The sequence below is a fragment of the Leguminivora glycinivorella genome, chromosome 10, assembly GCF_023078275.1.
Source record: "Leguminivora glycinivorella isolate SPB_JAAS2020 chromosome 10, LegGlyc_1.1, whole genome shotgun sequence".
Taxonomy (NCBI): Eukaryota; Metazoa; Arthropoda; class Insecta; order Lepidoptera; family Tortricidae; genus Leguminivora; species Leguminivora glycinivorella.
Genome location: NC_062980.1, coordinates 7,117,883 through 7,135,114, shown reverse-complemented (window position 1 = coordinate 7,135,114; position 17,232 = coordinate 7,117,883). Strand labels below are relative to the sequence as shown.

Sequence of the window (17,232 nt, the reverse complement as noted above, 5' to 3'; positions counted from 1 at the left end):
ACCATTATCATACTTGTTCAGAAAGCCAAAGTTTCTTCAGATTCACCTTGAGTGATGTCACAGACTGAGACCGTTTGAGCGACAGAGGCACCTCATTCCACAATTTCACAGCGCGCACCGTGAATGATTTTGCGTACGTACGTGTATTATTCATAGGAATAGCAAGCGTGAGATTCGCACTTGAACGTAAACGGTGTTCACTGCCCTCAGCCAGATACTTAAATCTCTCGGTAAGGTAAGAAGGAGAACAGGGGTTATAAAGTACATTGTAAAGTAAGGACAGAACACGCACATCTCTACGTCGGCGGATCGGCAACCACCCGAGCTGGGAGCGAAAATCAGAAATGTGGTCATATTTGCGGAGGCCAAATATGTACCGGATGCAAACATTCTGTAATCGCTCGAGCTAATATTAGTATGGATAGCTTTTTCCCGCGGCTTCGCTCGCGTTAGAATGAGACAAAAAGTAGCCTATGGCACTCTCCATCCCTTCAACTATCTTCGCTTAAAAAATCACGTCTATTCGTCGCTCCGTTTAGCCGTGAAAGACGGACAAAAAAACAGACACACACACTTTCCCATTTATATTAGTATGGATTATACTTACTCGTAAAACCCACATCCAATCTACATCATCAAGTAATTGCGTATTAACTAATACGCCAGAATCAAAGTGTTCAAATTAATTAAGTTAAGTAAGTACTTCTTACTTAAAGTGATCGTAATATTATTTACCCTAAGCCAACCAATCAAACCAGTTCAAATAAATATTACATAATATCTTAAATTATTGAAGGCTTACCGACTTACGAAGCTTATTAGCCAGTATCAAAGTGTTTTGAATTAACCCTTTAACTGACAGTGCCCCGCCTGTCGACGTACTGTCTCTGAAAATATGTATACGGTTAAGGTCTAGCGGGGTAACTGCGACTACTAAAATATTAAGTACCCACTTTGACTGCCTATAACTATATACACCGTGTTTTTTTTTTGTTTTTCGTTAAATTCGACATGTTGCTAGTTCATTATCAATAACCACCCGGTATATCACTTTTACTTAAATTCGCAAAAAAATTTTTTTATCGTTTTCATACATAATAAATTAATGAATCAGTGTTAGTGACCCTTAAGAATAACATTCATGTTAGCGTCAAGTGATTGACGGCACATGTCAAAACTAATAACATTAGGAAGTGATAAAGGCTGTCACACACGTGTTCACTAATATTTTTTATTTTTGTAATAACTCGATAACCGTAAGAGTTAAGACGCTAGTTTCTTGGAGAAATTAATTGTATTTGACCTTAAGAACCTTCCCTTAAAGTTAACGGAATTCAATAAAAACACGGTGTATATAGATTTCGTATACTTTAAAATGCGATTTCTATATGATATGGCAGAAATATCGATGTAGGGAACAAATCAAAATATTTTATTAAATATTTTTTAAGTAGTAGCACAGACAGCACCCGTTCACGAGTATGACGCGTATCTCAGCCATCGCCTCCCTCAACCTTCATTCGGGAAAGTGGCGGCCCGATCAACGACACCACCGTGAGCAAAGACTTTTAAGCGAGCATGACATGTTTAAGCTGCCAGGCTAAATTAAATATTCAAATGCTGAAACATATAGCTGTGAGACACCACATTATGTGCTCGTATGTTACAGAGGACGCAATTACACTAAATGCTATCATAAATAAATTGACTTAGAGATGTAAAGGTCTCTAAGTGTCAGAATCATGTCCTTTCTGCGGCAGTAGTTCGGCTGACGTGTCGACGTAGTGTCAGCGAATGGGTTTTAACGACTCAGGAGTGGAGTAATCATAATATTTATCAAACCCTACTAAACCCACTGCAAATAATATTACGTATATCTTTGAAGGTTTTCCGACTGCGACATACTGCTACATAATTATAACTTTCTTACGGAGCTCGAAGGTTTATTACCTGAATTTACTACACGTAGCCTCCAAAAGTTACGTTGTATATCATAAGCTGTAAACACAGTACAAGTAAAGATGATCAACACGTGCGTTTTATCGGCACAGCTTACCTTTAAATTTATGAAAGACGCACCTATAAAGTACGGCAGGAAATAATAAATCAATCAATACATTTCCCTCATTATAATCATTATACTCGGCTGAAGGTCGCTCCCAGATCACTTGCTAACTACTAGATGGCGTGCCGTATAAGCGAATTGATATTCAGACCAATTATGACGTACACTGCCTGGTCTAGCCGGACAATCGTTGACGCTAGACGCCAATCGAAACGCAGTCTGGCTCTGTTGCACCAATAATACAGAAGAGCGATAGAGATAGCTAGCTACGATAACGATATCATCGTAAGTGTTTGTGCATTTAGCAGGGTTCGAGGGTATATATCAATGGATATATATCAAGATATATATCCGATGTACATCGGATATATATCCAGCTGGGTTCGACGATATATATCAATGGATATAAATATCCGATATATATATATTTTTTATAAATATCGCAATACAAAAATGGTTTCAGAAAATGTAACATTGTTAAAAATATAGTTTTTTTTGTGTTTGTTACTGTTTTTCTTCAAAATGTTATGTTTTTTAGTAGATTTTTTTTATCTAAAGTAGTATTCGTAAATAGTGCAACAAAATAATAATAATATGCCTTCCATACAAAATGAATATATATCAAAGTTGATATATATCCGATATATATCACAGTTGATATATATCCGATATATATCAAAGTTGATATATATCCGATATATATCAAAGTTGATACATATCCGATATATCATAAATATCCGATATTTTGATATCTACTTATTATAAATATCGGATATTTTCGAACCCTGGCATTTGGCTACGTACCCTGATATCAGTATTGCCTTCCTCCTTGAGTCGTATTCCTCAAGATTGAGGGTCTTGATAAACTTCCTTCTGCATAATTTTCTCCGTGCTCTCTCTATTTACTCCTATCTCAACGGGTGTCTCAAATTTTAGTTCCCGCAATATGGAGACGTTGGTACGAAATGTTGTTCAAGGAACATGAAACATTTTTTACCAGCACCACATTTCGAAGCCGTCAATGTCTTTACGGTCTGCAGATTTCAGGGTCCAACCTCAGCGCCATGATTTAAAAATAAATAAATACTTATAAATATAGGACATTCTTACACAGATTGACTGAGGCCCACGGTAAGCTCAAGAAGGCTTGTGTTGTGTGGGTACTCAGACAACGATATATAAGTATAATATATAAATATATATATACATAGAAAATATCCATGACTAAGGAATAAATATCTGTGCTCATCACACAAATAAATGCCCTTACCGGGATTCGAACCCGGGACCGCGGCGTAGCAGGCAGGGTCACTTCACTACCGACTGCGCCAGACCGGTCGTCCGTCGTTTAGTTTTTACAAAGATGATTTTTCCAAGCCACGGCATGGCGCTCGTGAAGAAATAGCAATATAATCATAGTCGCTTGTTAGCGTTGCGGTTAGTATAGACTATAGACAATGCGGAGTCTATTACATAAAGTCAATTATAGGAACCAAAATAAACTGTATCGATTATCGATGACATCACAGTTATCAGTTAGGAATCTAGAGTTTCTACGTCGAATAAAAAACTGAAATTATTGCTTTTAGATTTAGATTGGGCTTGTCAAATAAATTAACTGTTTTATAGTTTTGACTTCATTAATTTTATGTTTTAAATGTAAAGTTGAAATAAGTTTAGTAAGTACTTATACTAATACCAAGTATTCATGGCTTGTGTTTATGAATAATCTACCAAGTAATCCATACTAATATTATAAATGGGAAAGTGTGTGCGTCTGTTTGTTTGTCCGTCTTTCACGGTAAAACGGAGCGACTTACGAATCGACGTGATTTTTTAAGTGGAGATAGTTGAAGGGATGGAGAGTGACATAGGCTACTTTTTTTCTCTTTCTAACACACCACTTCCGTAAAATGGGGGGAGGGGGGGGAGCTAGTATTTATATATAATTACCTAGCGACGACAAAGGTAATTATTTTAAGAACTTGATATGTAATATACAAATTCGTGTAACTAAGATTTGGTATGTATATTTACTATGTTGTTTACCAAGTGTAGAATAATAAGCACGTTTAGAAATTCTTATTTATTTACCAGCCATGTATCTTAGGTGTGAGACTCATACTTTACTGGGTTTCCATGGTTTATTCATACAAATGAATACAAATGTGTGTCGTGTAGCGTCTAGCTGTCTGGGTTTGCTTCGCACCTAGTAAGAGGATTTATTTATGTCCAAAGTCTAGCTTAAATGTAGATATACATAACATAACCATAAAATTAAAATTTTGAAAAAGCCCCCGACCATAGTGGACCGATTTTTATGAAACATAGCTAAGAACACACCCGACTAATTCAGCTTTCAAGAAAAAGTAAACCTAAATCGATTCATCCGTTCGGGAGCTACGGTGCCACAGACAGACACACACACAAACAGACAGACAGATACGTCAAACACCCCGTCGTTTTTGCGTCGGGGGTTTAAAACAGATATACACAGATATAAATGTAATGCAAGTATAATTGGTGTAAATCGTTCTTGTAAATAAATAAATAATAATAATAACTGCCAATAAACATCACACGTAGTTAACATTCTTGTCGAAAAAAAATATCCTAACACAAATTTTTTATGAAAAGAAAAATGTGCAGGGGGCCGATTTTTCAATTTCGACCATTCAATTTCGTTCAATAATCTCCATTACTAGCAATTTAATATATACTTCTATCGGTATCGAAAACAAGTGGTCAACTATCACGAAATATAACTTAAGGTAGGTATTTCATTTTGTTTCCCTGCAGTACAAGTTTGCGTCCATTTTACAAAATAAGATAATTCCGTCGAAACCAGAATCCGACGAAACTGGAATACGACGAACCAGAAACAATTCGAAATGTTGAAATAAGCTTTCCTTGACGTAACTACAGATTACCTAAATGGCACAAATAACATATTTCACAAACTATAATATCATAAATTATTTACTATTCAATGCATGAACGAAAACTAACATATGTAGGCACAAACTAACCATACTATTTAATATTATAAAATTTATAAATGAGAAATTGTATGTGTCTGTTTGTTTGTCCGTCTTTCACGGCAAAACGGAGCGACGAATTGACATGATCTTTTAAGGGAGATAGTTGAAGGTATGGAGAGTGACATAGGCTACTTTTTGTCTCTTTCTAACGCGAGCGAAGCCGCGGGCTGAAGCTAGTTAGGTAATAAATATTCATTAAATTTATGATTCTATTCAGATTTTCTCTCAAATATTATCGTCTTGTCATTCTACCTGGGTACGTAGCCGAATGGTACAAACGCTCACGAAACGAAACGCTCGTAGATATCTATTTCTATCGCTCTTGCGTATTGGCGCGATAGACCCAGACTACCTTTCGCGGCGTTTCGTTTTCGTTTCGCGTCGCAGAAATGCCATTCGGCTACGGCACCTGACGCCGTGTCTTGCGTGGGCGACGGTCGCGCAACCGTCGCCGTCGCGTTTCATACTTCCATATGGATAAGGTTTGATTTCGTATGCGTCGCATCGCCGTCGCGCGGCCATCGCGCGACCGTCGCCCACGCAAGCCACGGCGTGACCTAGTTAAAACAATCCATTACCCACTTTTGAGACGTAAAGCGTAATCCCTGTTCGAAACAGCCTATAGAGATCAGCGCCATTGTTGTAAAGAAGCTTAAAGAAAACTTCGATGCATTTAGCTTGACATGAAGGAACTTTATCGGTAAATTTATGTGATTTTGTATCTATGATGGATGTTTGTGTCAAAAGGAGATGAACGTTATTGAAAAGTAAGTCTGCCGAATTTTTTATGCATTTGAAATAAATTGAGGAGAATCCCAAAAAACCGGCCAAGAGCGTGTAGGGCCACGCTCAGTGTAGGGTTCCGTAGATTCCCGTGTTTTTTTTCAAAAACTGTTCATCCTATCAAGTTGAAAATAATTTTCCTAGAAAGTGTTTATAAAGATCTACTTTTGTGATTTTTTTCATATTTTTTTTTAACTTATGGTTCAAAAGTTAAAGGGGGACACATTTTTTTTACTTTAGGAGCGATTATGGTTGAAAATGGTTTTAGTAAACCCCTATTCATTTTTAAATACCTATCCAACAATATATCACACGTTAGGAATGAAATGAAAAAAAAATCACTCCCCACTTTACGTGTACGGGGGGTACCCTAATAAAACATTTTTTCCACTTTTTATTTTTGCACTTTGTCGGCGTGATGACAAATTTCAGCTTTCTAGTGCTAATGGATACTGAGATTATCCGCGGACGGACGGACGGACGGACAGACAGACATAGCGAAACTATAAACGATTTCTGTATGATTCTAAGTTAGTTTTACCGAACTTAGAGAGTACCTCTTTTGTCATATCGATATTTCGACGCAGTTACTTGCATTTCCGTGATCATGATGTATGTAACTGGTTCGAAATATCGGGAGCTCAACAAAAAAAGTATACCTAAATAGGTACGTACTCTGCTGTACTTGGATAAAATTTATTTAACCCGAGTATTACACTTTTCTCAAGTAAACTTTCCCATATTTTGTTAAATTTCTAGAACGTACCTTGAACTAGCGGGCCAAGGCTCTTACTTGTTCAGCGCACTATCGCCAGTAAACTTCATGAATAGAAGAATGTTTATTCGACTACTTCAGCTTAAAATACACAATAGGTTCTTGGCTACATAAAACTACCTTGGGTTCCTTTGTGTAAACTTGGAAACTATAACAAAGATAAAATATTACCTTACTACTAACATTGGCCAAGTTTTCGAGAAATAACATGTTCAGTTAAAATATCAAGAGTTCCATCCAAAGATTAAAACGTTGATGTAATCAAAACTGAGTTGAAACTACAAAGGACCTTTTTGTTACACTAAAAAAATTTAAATAACATAAAAAATTTCATTATATCTCAGTATTATCAACAAAATTTTCTAAATGATGTTTTCAATAATCATAATCAATAAATTACTTATAGTTTATAAATTATTGCGTGTCCAAAGCGCGGAATATTAATAGAAAATTACAAGTAAATAATTATGTAGGTACTTAATCTCTAATTATTAATTGCGTTTAAATCCCAATCCCTTATCAGGACGTTTTATATTACCCAACATTCCAATATTTAATTTATCCTAAAACTCGGGATCAAATTTTCCCTTGATCCACATTCCTCTCCCGATAACATAATATTTTTAAGGTTCTTTTATTTCTCTTTTTTCACAGAACTCCTCCTAACTCTCATAACAGAACATTCCTCAAACTGTCCCTAATATCACAGTTTTTTTTTTCTAAGAATTTCAATAAAGAAGTTTGAATAGGTAAATATTTGAAATAAAAATACTAAATAAACTATGTAAGTGCCGTTTTCTCAGATTTCCTTGATTTATTTCCATTTGAGGAGAAACTCTTGCGGTGCATCTTCACGTGGTCAATGTGTGTGCCCAGGCAGGCAAGTATGGTCGCACGATAAATGATAAATGCTTGCCTGCCAGCTCAAACCCACAGGGGGGGGGGGGTCACGTGGTCATTTTGTGACAATAAGGCCCACTTGCACCAACCACTTAACTCAGGGTTAGTGGGCTGCCATCTGTCAAATTCCATATAAAATGGTGGGTTAACCCTCGGGTTAACCCTCCATTGTCGTTAGTGCAAGTGGCCCTAAGTAAATTATTATATGCACAAGCTATCTATTTTGATGTTCAATTACGTCACTTTCTGTAGTACCCTCCCTTAAATTGCTTTTCTTTTTTTTCTTTTAAATCTCAGTGGGTCACAAAAGATTCAAAATTTCATTTAAACAGTTTCTGAGTAAAATGTCTGTGAAATACGGACAAACGGATGGACAAGATAAAGCAATTAATGGTTCTTGCTTTTTTGCCTGCATAAATACAAAAAAAAATGTATTTTCCACTACCATCGCTCATAACTGCGATTTTCGCAAATATCGCTAGTTTATATATTATCGCAGTTATTATTAATAGATTCTAAAGATAACAAATAGGACACCTAATTTTATCTTATCCGTTACGAAATCATAGTCTGTGGTGCTTTGTGATTCATTTCGACATAATTTTATAAGCTTTTAAGCGTTCTGTTATTTTATGCGACCAACGGAGCGTTCAAACGCATACGTTTGTAATGGAACGAGTGAAGATTAATGACAATAGTTTTACCGCAAAAATATGTTTTTTTTTTCTTTTTTACCGGCGCCCAGTCGTAATTTTTTTTTCTTACTTTTAATATAATTTTGCAGTTTTGTTTATGTTATTAACGAACGTGTCCATACACATAATTTAAAGTCGTTTACGCGTAAGTAGGTATAAAAAAAATATTATAATAAATTTTGAATAAAAAAAATGTTTATTTATCAGCTCACAAAGGATTTCGAATTTTACACTAAAATTAACTAAATTAGCAGTTTAATAGGTGAGACAAGATGTTGAAAAATCCTTTGTGAGAGACTGGAGTCTGAACTAGATTTATTTTAGACCTGTATTATAGATCACCAGGCTCTCACCCCGGGGAAAACAAATTACACCTACACTAAAAATTAATGTGGGAAAAATTAAGAAGCGAGCCATCTCAGGCGCCAGTACTTAATTCCGTCAATCGCATGTATCTAAATCTGCGTTAATCGCATGCGTTAAAATTGCCTTCTTCGCACGCGTTCAAATGTGACATGATCATATCGGTTAAAATCTGTGTAGATCGCATACGTTAAAGTCTGGCTTGATTACCTTCAAATCTGCATTGATCGGATGAGTTCAAATCTGCATTGATCGCTTACGTTCAAATCTGCGTTGGTCACATAAAACAACCATGAGCTATACGGGGTTAATTGGGCTTGTTTGAAATTGGCAATATTCCTAACATCCGGAAAAAAACAATATTCTTCAATATGGTTCAATTCAATTAATTTTGTGTACGAAAGCTTTGTTTCAATTATCGACAACTCAATGAATAGCACAACCGGTTAGGTATATAATCTAAGCAAAAAGTTACTATAAAAATTATACCATGGTTTATTTGAAAAATAGTACGGATTTTGTAAAATGTTATAATACTTAATAGGTAGGTATTATAAAATTTGCATCAAGCATAAGATGAATTCTTACTTTATCATTGGGGATCAATATCACTAAGGCACTGGTCCCACCGCGAGCTAAGTAAGCTATTAGCTATCGGCTATAAAAACGAACAAAAGATAAACACCCCCGTGCAAATAAAAGAGACACGGCGATATTGATAGCTCACCGCTGGGCGAGTAACTATAACATCGCCGTGTCTCTTTTATTTACGCGGGAGTGATTATCTTTTGTTCGTTTTTATAGCCGATAGCTCATAGTTTATTAGCTCGCGGTGAGACAGTGCCTAAAAGCCATATCTGACGAAAATGATTCAAGAACAAAATAATAAGAACATCATACATTTTGCACTTTCCATTGCGTATAGATATCGCGGAATCAGTAATTTGAATAACATATCATACGCCATCGTCAAAAATATAAAGGCAATGATAATTTGAGTAAATTGCGTACCTGTAGAGCAGCCATTCTCAAAGTGTGCTCCGCGGAGCCGTAGGGCTCCGCAAAACCTCTCTGGGGGCTCCGTGTGAATTTTGGCTGACTGATATGCAATTTCAACTCTCTTCCATAAAACCTTGCTTTAAACTATTTTTTTTTTATTTATTTAATTTAAGGGTTCCATCAGATATTTTGCTTTCCAAAAGGGTTCCATGAGAAAATAAGTTTGAGAACCGCTGCTGTAGAGCAAATGGTGCTGCCTCAATTACTACACATTCAGGGAGTTACTTAGATGATTTTTATCCTGTTAAGGATTAATTTCCGGAATAACAAAATTATGTGTCATTCTCTGCAAATAAAAATATTTCTGTACCAGATTTAAACTAAATCGGTTTGGGAGGTTAAAGGCTCCGCCACACATAGTGTTTTGATAGCGTAGCGTTAGCGGAGCGGAATGCGCGCTGAATGCATTCCGCTCGCAATCCGCGCTCGTTAGTTCCCGCCGGCATTCGCTGAGCGCAACGCCAGCGTTCGTCCAGCGCACCGCTATCATTGCGCTCCGGTAACGCTCCGCCTACGCTCTCAAAGCGCGCATGTGTGGCCGAGCCTTAAGCGTAAAGCGGTAACATAAAATGAAATGATGATGATGTTGGGTTTCATAACACATAGTTGCTTAACTATGACATAAGTCAATATGTCCATATTTGGACTATTTTACAATTTGTACAAGTTCTGATACTTAGAACTGACTGATCCACATAACATCATATTAGCGGTAAATTGATAAAAATCTTAATAATTACAGAAATCATTATCTTCGAGCCATGACTTTATTCTATTTTTTTACACACAGACAGACAGTCACACTTTGACATAATAATATCAGGTAATATGGATGTACGTTCGACGAATTATCATAACAGTGAGCTGAGTTACCTGTTTATCACAACAATTACGGGCCTTGATATGTTGACGACAGTTGAGATGAAATTCCCAGTGAACCGAAACGACTTTTCAATTAATGTGGGGGCGTTCATACATGCAAATAGGCTTGTGTCGTTCACGAACTATGAACTGTTAGGACTTAGGAATAAAATCCCATCAATGACCGAAATGAACTGAATCTTTCCGTGCTCTGTAAATCGGTCTTTGCTCATTTAGTTCAGTATAAGATCGGCGAGCGCGAGTGGTTTGGATCGAGAATGAGTCTGTGACTGCGCCGACCGAGAGCGAGAGCTACTTAGCAGAGCAACAAAAAAACGTCAAGTTTTCATATTAAACTTCTGTTACTTACAACCTTTCGGTCCGGAATGTTACTATCTGTGAACTATTCGTATAATTTTGACACTATTCGGTCCCATTCGTTCTGATCTTTCCGACCGCAGTGGTCGCTGGTCTGGCTGAACTAAATGAGCAAAAGACCTAAAGGAGCGAACTAGTTCGTGGGAGCGATTGAACGAGATCGGAGCGATCCGATCAACGAACGAAACGGCACAAGCCTACATGCAAATTATTATAGGACTTCAATAGGTCACACTGAACCTCGTAGACAATGTCTAATAACAATTACTTATTATTTCTCAAAACAAAACGCTGTTTTGATGGTGATGATGCCGTTATCGGACATACAGCAGTTCTCGAAAAGTTTGTACAAAAATTAAGGAAAAAGTTAAATTTGTTTTTATTATTCCTATTTTGTTACCCAGATTTTTTTGATGAATTGAGATTTTAGTAAGTTTTATTTCGTCATTAAGGTTCTCTAGTATCTATATTTTCTTAATTATAACAATTAACCTGTGTATATCTTACGAAAGTCGACTTATATTACTAAATGTTGGTAACAAAATAGGATCAATTAACATTTGCTGACGTGGCTATGACAAAGTTGCCGGGAACTGCTATATTTAATCTAACTATCCTCGTTGATAGATGTCAAAAAGTAACTAGTGACATTACAAAAAAGTATTTTTTTAGAAAAAAAATGTATTTTTTTATTTTAAGCGCCAGTTTTATGAATAAAATTTACTAACAAAAAAAATACACAAAAAAATATTTTTTTGGCGAAATTTGCTTGACCTCGTATAACATTTTATCTTTAATTTGCCCTCAGAGATGCGTAGTTAAAATCTTTCGGTTTCCTCATGTAACACCGTGTATGTGAAATTATGTACAAGGGGTATTTTGAATAACTTAATAGTTTGCCACTCTTAACAATTAAGTGTTTTAAAGAAGCAGAAAGCAGTGACAAGTTGCTGACCCAGGCCCCGTAGCCGAATGGCATTTCTCCGACGCCAAACGAAAGCGATACGCCGCTGGCTCTGTCGCGCCAATACGCAAGCGCGATAGAGATAGATATCTACTAGCGCTTCGTTTCGTGAGCGTTTCGTGAGCGATTGTGCCATTCGGCTAGCCACCCAGCACTCCTACCACAAGCGCACTCATATCTCACAGTCGATTTCTACAACAACCACGAACAGAACGGGGCACCTGAAATTCTTAACCCGTCGAATAAAATAGACAAGTTAATAATGATTTCACGACGACATGCTTAAAAAATAAAAAAACACCCACATTCGTCGCTGTACCAAATTAACATAACAAGCATGAATTTATTTCTGGCACTTGTAACGCCATGCTTTATTCAGTCGCACCTAAAACGTGACCTATCCAACCGAGAGAGACGTAAGAACGTCCAGGTTCAACGCTTTATCGCCCTTTCCGAATCAAAACAGGTAGAAAGCGAGCGATTATGAATTTTAACCTTTGATGTATTATAAAAAGCGATCCCTTTGCGATTTCATCAATGCGGGTACGTTTCCATGGACCTCTCTTAGCGAGCGCATAATATTGAATTTGTATTTGAATGGGTAAGTACATGAAAAGTCGATTTTATTTATAACCTTCAGATTTTAGATATGATTGGATTTTGTAGCTTCAATCAAAGATATTATGACTCAAGACCCAAGACCGATTTTAAGCGCTGGTGGCCCAGCGGTAAGAGCGTGCGACTTCCAATCCGGAGGTCGCAGGTTCGAACCCCGGCTCGTACCAATGAGTTTTTCGGAACTTATGTGCGAAATGTCATTTGATATTTGCCAGTCGCTTTTCGGTGAAGGAAAACATCGTGAGGAAACTGGACTAATTCCAATAAGGCCTGGTTACCCTTCGGGTTGGAAGGTCAGATGGCAGTCGCTTTCATAAAACTAGTGTCTATGCCAGATCTTGGGATTAGTTGTCAGAGCGGACCCCAGGCTCCCATGAGCCGTGCCGAATGCCGGGATAACGCAAGGAGGATGCTGACTCAAGACCGATTTTAGGCGATCCAAAATTTAAGCATAATGGCAAGTACAAGTTGCCTTAGATACGACCAGAAAAATAAATGTTGCTGGTATATCAGTGACTGCAGCAGAAGTGTAAACTGACCGTTTATTGTCCGTAACACTAAAATATAGAATAAATTCTTGTAGTCACTTTCCAATACGACTTATCATAGTCAACACTGCTGACCCCACGTTATTAGGGTTATTAAGGGACAGGTAACATTAGGCAAAGAGAGAGAGGCAAAATTAATGGCCAAATTCTGGAATGCGGATGAAAATTCCCCAAAACAAAGCGTTGGAGAAAAAATATACCTGATAATTTCATATTCTGGCTGTTATTATGATCGGCCACCGACGTGAATATTATGAAAGCGGAAGACCGCTACGTAAATCAACGACTGCGGACCGACCACCTCTTTCCCACGTGATAATTATCCGTCGACGAATATGTACTCGCTTTAAACCATTTTAATTAAGAGAATCCATTTAATTCGGTTTGTGCAGGTACGTATGGAAACGAGTACGAGTATAAAACGAACACGAACATCGACTAACGCTAAACGGTTAGAAAACATGTATTGGTACTATTGGTACCTTATTTATAACCACAAAATTAAAATTTAAAAAAACTTCCGACCGCGACATAGTGGACCGATTTTCATGAAACATGGCTAAGAATACTCCCGACTAACTCAGCTTTCAGACAAAAAAAAACTAAATCCAAATCGGTTCATCCGTTCGGGAGCTACGATGCCACAGACAGACACACACACAGACAGACAGACAAACAGACAGACAGACAGACAGACAGACAGACAGACAGACACGTCAAACTTATAACACCCCTTCGTTTTTGCGTCGGGGGTTAAAAAGCGTCCTAAATTTAATTTTTCCACTTCGTTACCATTTTTCAAACACTTTGTACAGCAGTTACAAAGTGGAAAGTATGCAAAATAATAGAAAATTGGGACCATTTTTTTGTCTCTTGTTTTTTGTCACGCTTTAACGGTGACAGACGGTTTGATGCAACCGGCCCTAAGTTTGATCTCCTGAGTCCTGGAATTATTAAAAAATTGTCTTCGGTTATCGCGATAGTTACTCATGAAATAAAACTACTTACCTATGGAAACAGATTATATCCACCACCACGACTACGAATGCTGTAAAGTGTTCGAAACGTCGGGATGAATGGTAAATTAATTATACACGATATAATCCGTTTCTATAGTTTTATTACTTGATAAAAGTTAAAAATATATTTTGGAATTTGTACACAAGGACTGAAGGGGTCAAAAGGTCACATAATATTGTTTCTTCTGAGGAAGCTCAACCTCTTTTTACTCCGTAGTTACAGCAGGGGCGGCTCACTCCGCGATTCTATCGCCGCGCTACAAGTACATGCCGGCGGCCGCGAGTTCGCGGCCTACTCAGGGGTGGCGCGCGTTCTCACGGAACACACGTTCGCACTTTCTATTGTTACTTTACGTCGCGAGTTTTTTTAAGGTTCATATGCGATGTCCGCGTGTGGAATGGCTAATAATACTTAGTTAAATAGACATCATGAATAAAATAAATACCATAGGACATTCTTACACAGATCTACTACTGATTAAGTCCCACTGAAAAGTTCAATAAGGCTTGTAATGTTGGAACATCAACAAAAATATATAAATACAGTATATATACTTAGAAAGTAGCCAAGACTTGAATATAACAGTATAAAATTTTATGTGAGTATTAATTCATAGGTAACCCTACCACCGGACGCCACGCACGTGCGGCTCGTTTCTTTGTAAGAATTTTGTAGGTATTTAAAAAGGCGGCATTTCGTGAACATCAAAGCAGTGGGCCTTCTGTACTTGTACTATTATATATTCTGTGGTTACAGTCAATATTCTTTTATTTGTTACTATAGCGACCCGCCCCCGACTTCGCACGAGTAAACCTTAACAATAAGTATTCCTCAAATCATTCTGTTGATAGGTCAAAACCGCAGGAAATTTTGTTTGATAACATTTTATTTTATGACGAATATACATAGAGAGATGCTGTGAGGGATATTATAAATAATATAAGGTGTAGTGGCTTAAAGATCAACAACAAGAGCTAAATCATATTATATCATTTATATTCGTAGATATTTGTTCCACGTGAAAAGCACTTAAAAAGTAACTTCTGAACATTTCTTGAAAAGGAGTCCATAATATTTTATAAGAAAAATATAATGCCATTTATAAAAAAAATCTGGTCTCGGCACCTGTTACGAAAAATATAACTAGGCACGGCACTTTACGACGCTTAACTTAGCTTAACGAACCCAAGAAATTCAAATTACCTACCTTAAGAAGAAAATCCGAGTCAGTCCTTAATTGCTTTTATACACTTGAATAACACCAAAGCCGCCAAAAGTCACTCCACAGAAGTCTTTTTAGTTCTAAAAGTTTTCAATTTAAATTCACATGTTCGCGGTTATTTCGAATTACGAATCCTGAGGTTGGGCGGGCGGACGACCGGCCGACCGAGCGACGAGAGTGGAACTGAGCGACCGTGGGTATACATTTCAGTATTGTCAATTAACATTTTTACCTGTGGACTGGCATTCTAATGTTCTAGCGCACGTGATTCCTACGAAATTGTAAATAAATAAAGTTTTTCATGGCGAGCACGCTGCGTTTTCAGTTTTTACAGTATGTTATGCATTTTAACAAGTCCTGTTTTTAGCGATCAGTCAGTATTATTGCGTTGTTACTATTTCATGAAACATGTTTAAAATACAATGTAATAACATTAATTAATTAATTAATTAATTGTGTGTGTTTTAAGCAAACCCCAAAAGAAGTTAAAAGTTAATCGAAAATTATTTCGATTTTAGGTTACCTAAGTAATAAAATTAACATCTGTTTTAATTGCAGTACCAACCTTTGTAAGAATGTAAATATTTATTGCATTAATTTTAGTTCCAAGCAGTCATAATTATTAGGCACCAGCCATTTACTAGGCTAGTTCTAACTACTCTATTCGCAAGTGCCGATTTGACACTGAGCGAGAACTCACATGCGAGTTTCATTAGAATGAGACTTTTCATTGGTTTGCTGAATTCATTGTAACAACTGTCCGCAATGTAACTATAATCATCATAAGTGAGTTCATGTATCGTCTAAATGAGCTTTTGAGCACGATATCGACTACAAACGCCTATTCGCATCGCCAGGCTGCCGTTTTACTCTACCATGAATATTTTTCTATGCGGATTAAAATACAGAAAGGTTTTCTGTGATTAATTAATATATTATTTTTCTAAACAACAAAAATTATAAGCCCCGGGCTTATAGCTCACAGAGCCACATGCGTCATAGCTGTTCACAATGATGATGTGGAACGATCGGGGGATCGATTTTTTGAATTTCGAACGCACGAATTCGCCGTTCGAAAGTCTGTGGAAAACGACGTAATGCTATTTTTGAAAAAGGACGGCTAGTAATTTTAAAACTAGTGGTAATGACCACGTTTTAGGTTTAAAGAACTTTATTTTCTCAAAGAAATTTACATTTCGCTTAATGAGAAAATTACAGTATATATACCTATGGGTACATATTATAAATATTTGCAAGACCAAAACTAGTGGTAATGACCACGTTTTCGATTCTGTTAGTAGAATTTAAATCGCTAGTAGTGGAGATATTATTGGAGGCAAATCTCGACTGGGGGACAAATGTAACTGGTTCATTTTTTTCATGTTTTACAATGTTTGCATCATTAATAAATAAATAAATAGAGTGTCCACCGGTTATACATATATGGTAGACGTGTTCAGTGGATACATGTAACAGTTACAATTGCCCCCCAGTCGAGATTTGCCCCGCTGTACTTTACCTAAATAAGTTATACATAGTACTTATTTTGTTTTATTGACAGTCATAAAACAATTAATACATATGGTTTAATTACATTGCGTGTACATTTCACGTTGACGAGCGTAGATGGGCGCGTCGCAAAACGTTCAATATTGACTCCGCGACATACTTATTGCCTTAATAAACGTTATAAACTACGAGACTTCACGTAAAGCCTGACCAGAAATATATGACTACGCGCCATATTGCGGAATTTTATTAGAACTATTTTCTTCATAGGGCTCATCCATAAATTACGTCACACGTTAAGGGGGAGGGAGGGCGTCGACGAAGTGTGACAATATGTGACAAGGGGGTGGGAGGGCTCCTAAATTTCGTGACGTCACATTTCAAAATCTATCATAATGTAAGGGTTAAAACACGAACTTTAAACTGTTACT

General features: G+C 37.0%; 1 protein-coding gene across 1 annotated transcript in view; it reads right to left on the bottom strand.

The window, feature by feature from the left end:
• LOC125230448 (beta-3 adrenergic receptor-like) overlaps window positions 1–15,437 on the bottom strand; it is a 170,315-nt gene extending 154,878 nt beyond the window's left edge. The window contains exon 1 of the mRNA XM_048135585.1: window positions 15,278–15,437. The gene's annotated coding sequence lies outside the window, so the exon portion shown is untranslated. The remainder of the gene's footprint in view (window positions 1–15,277) is intronic.
• Window positions 15,438–17,232: the final 1,795 nt, after the last annotated feature.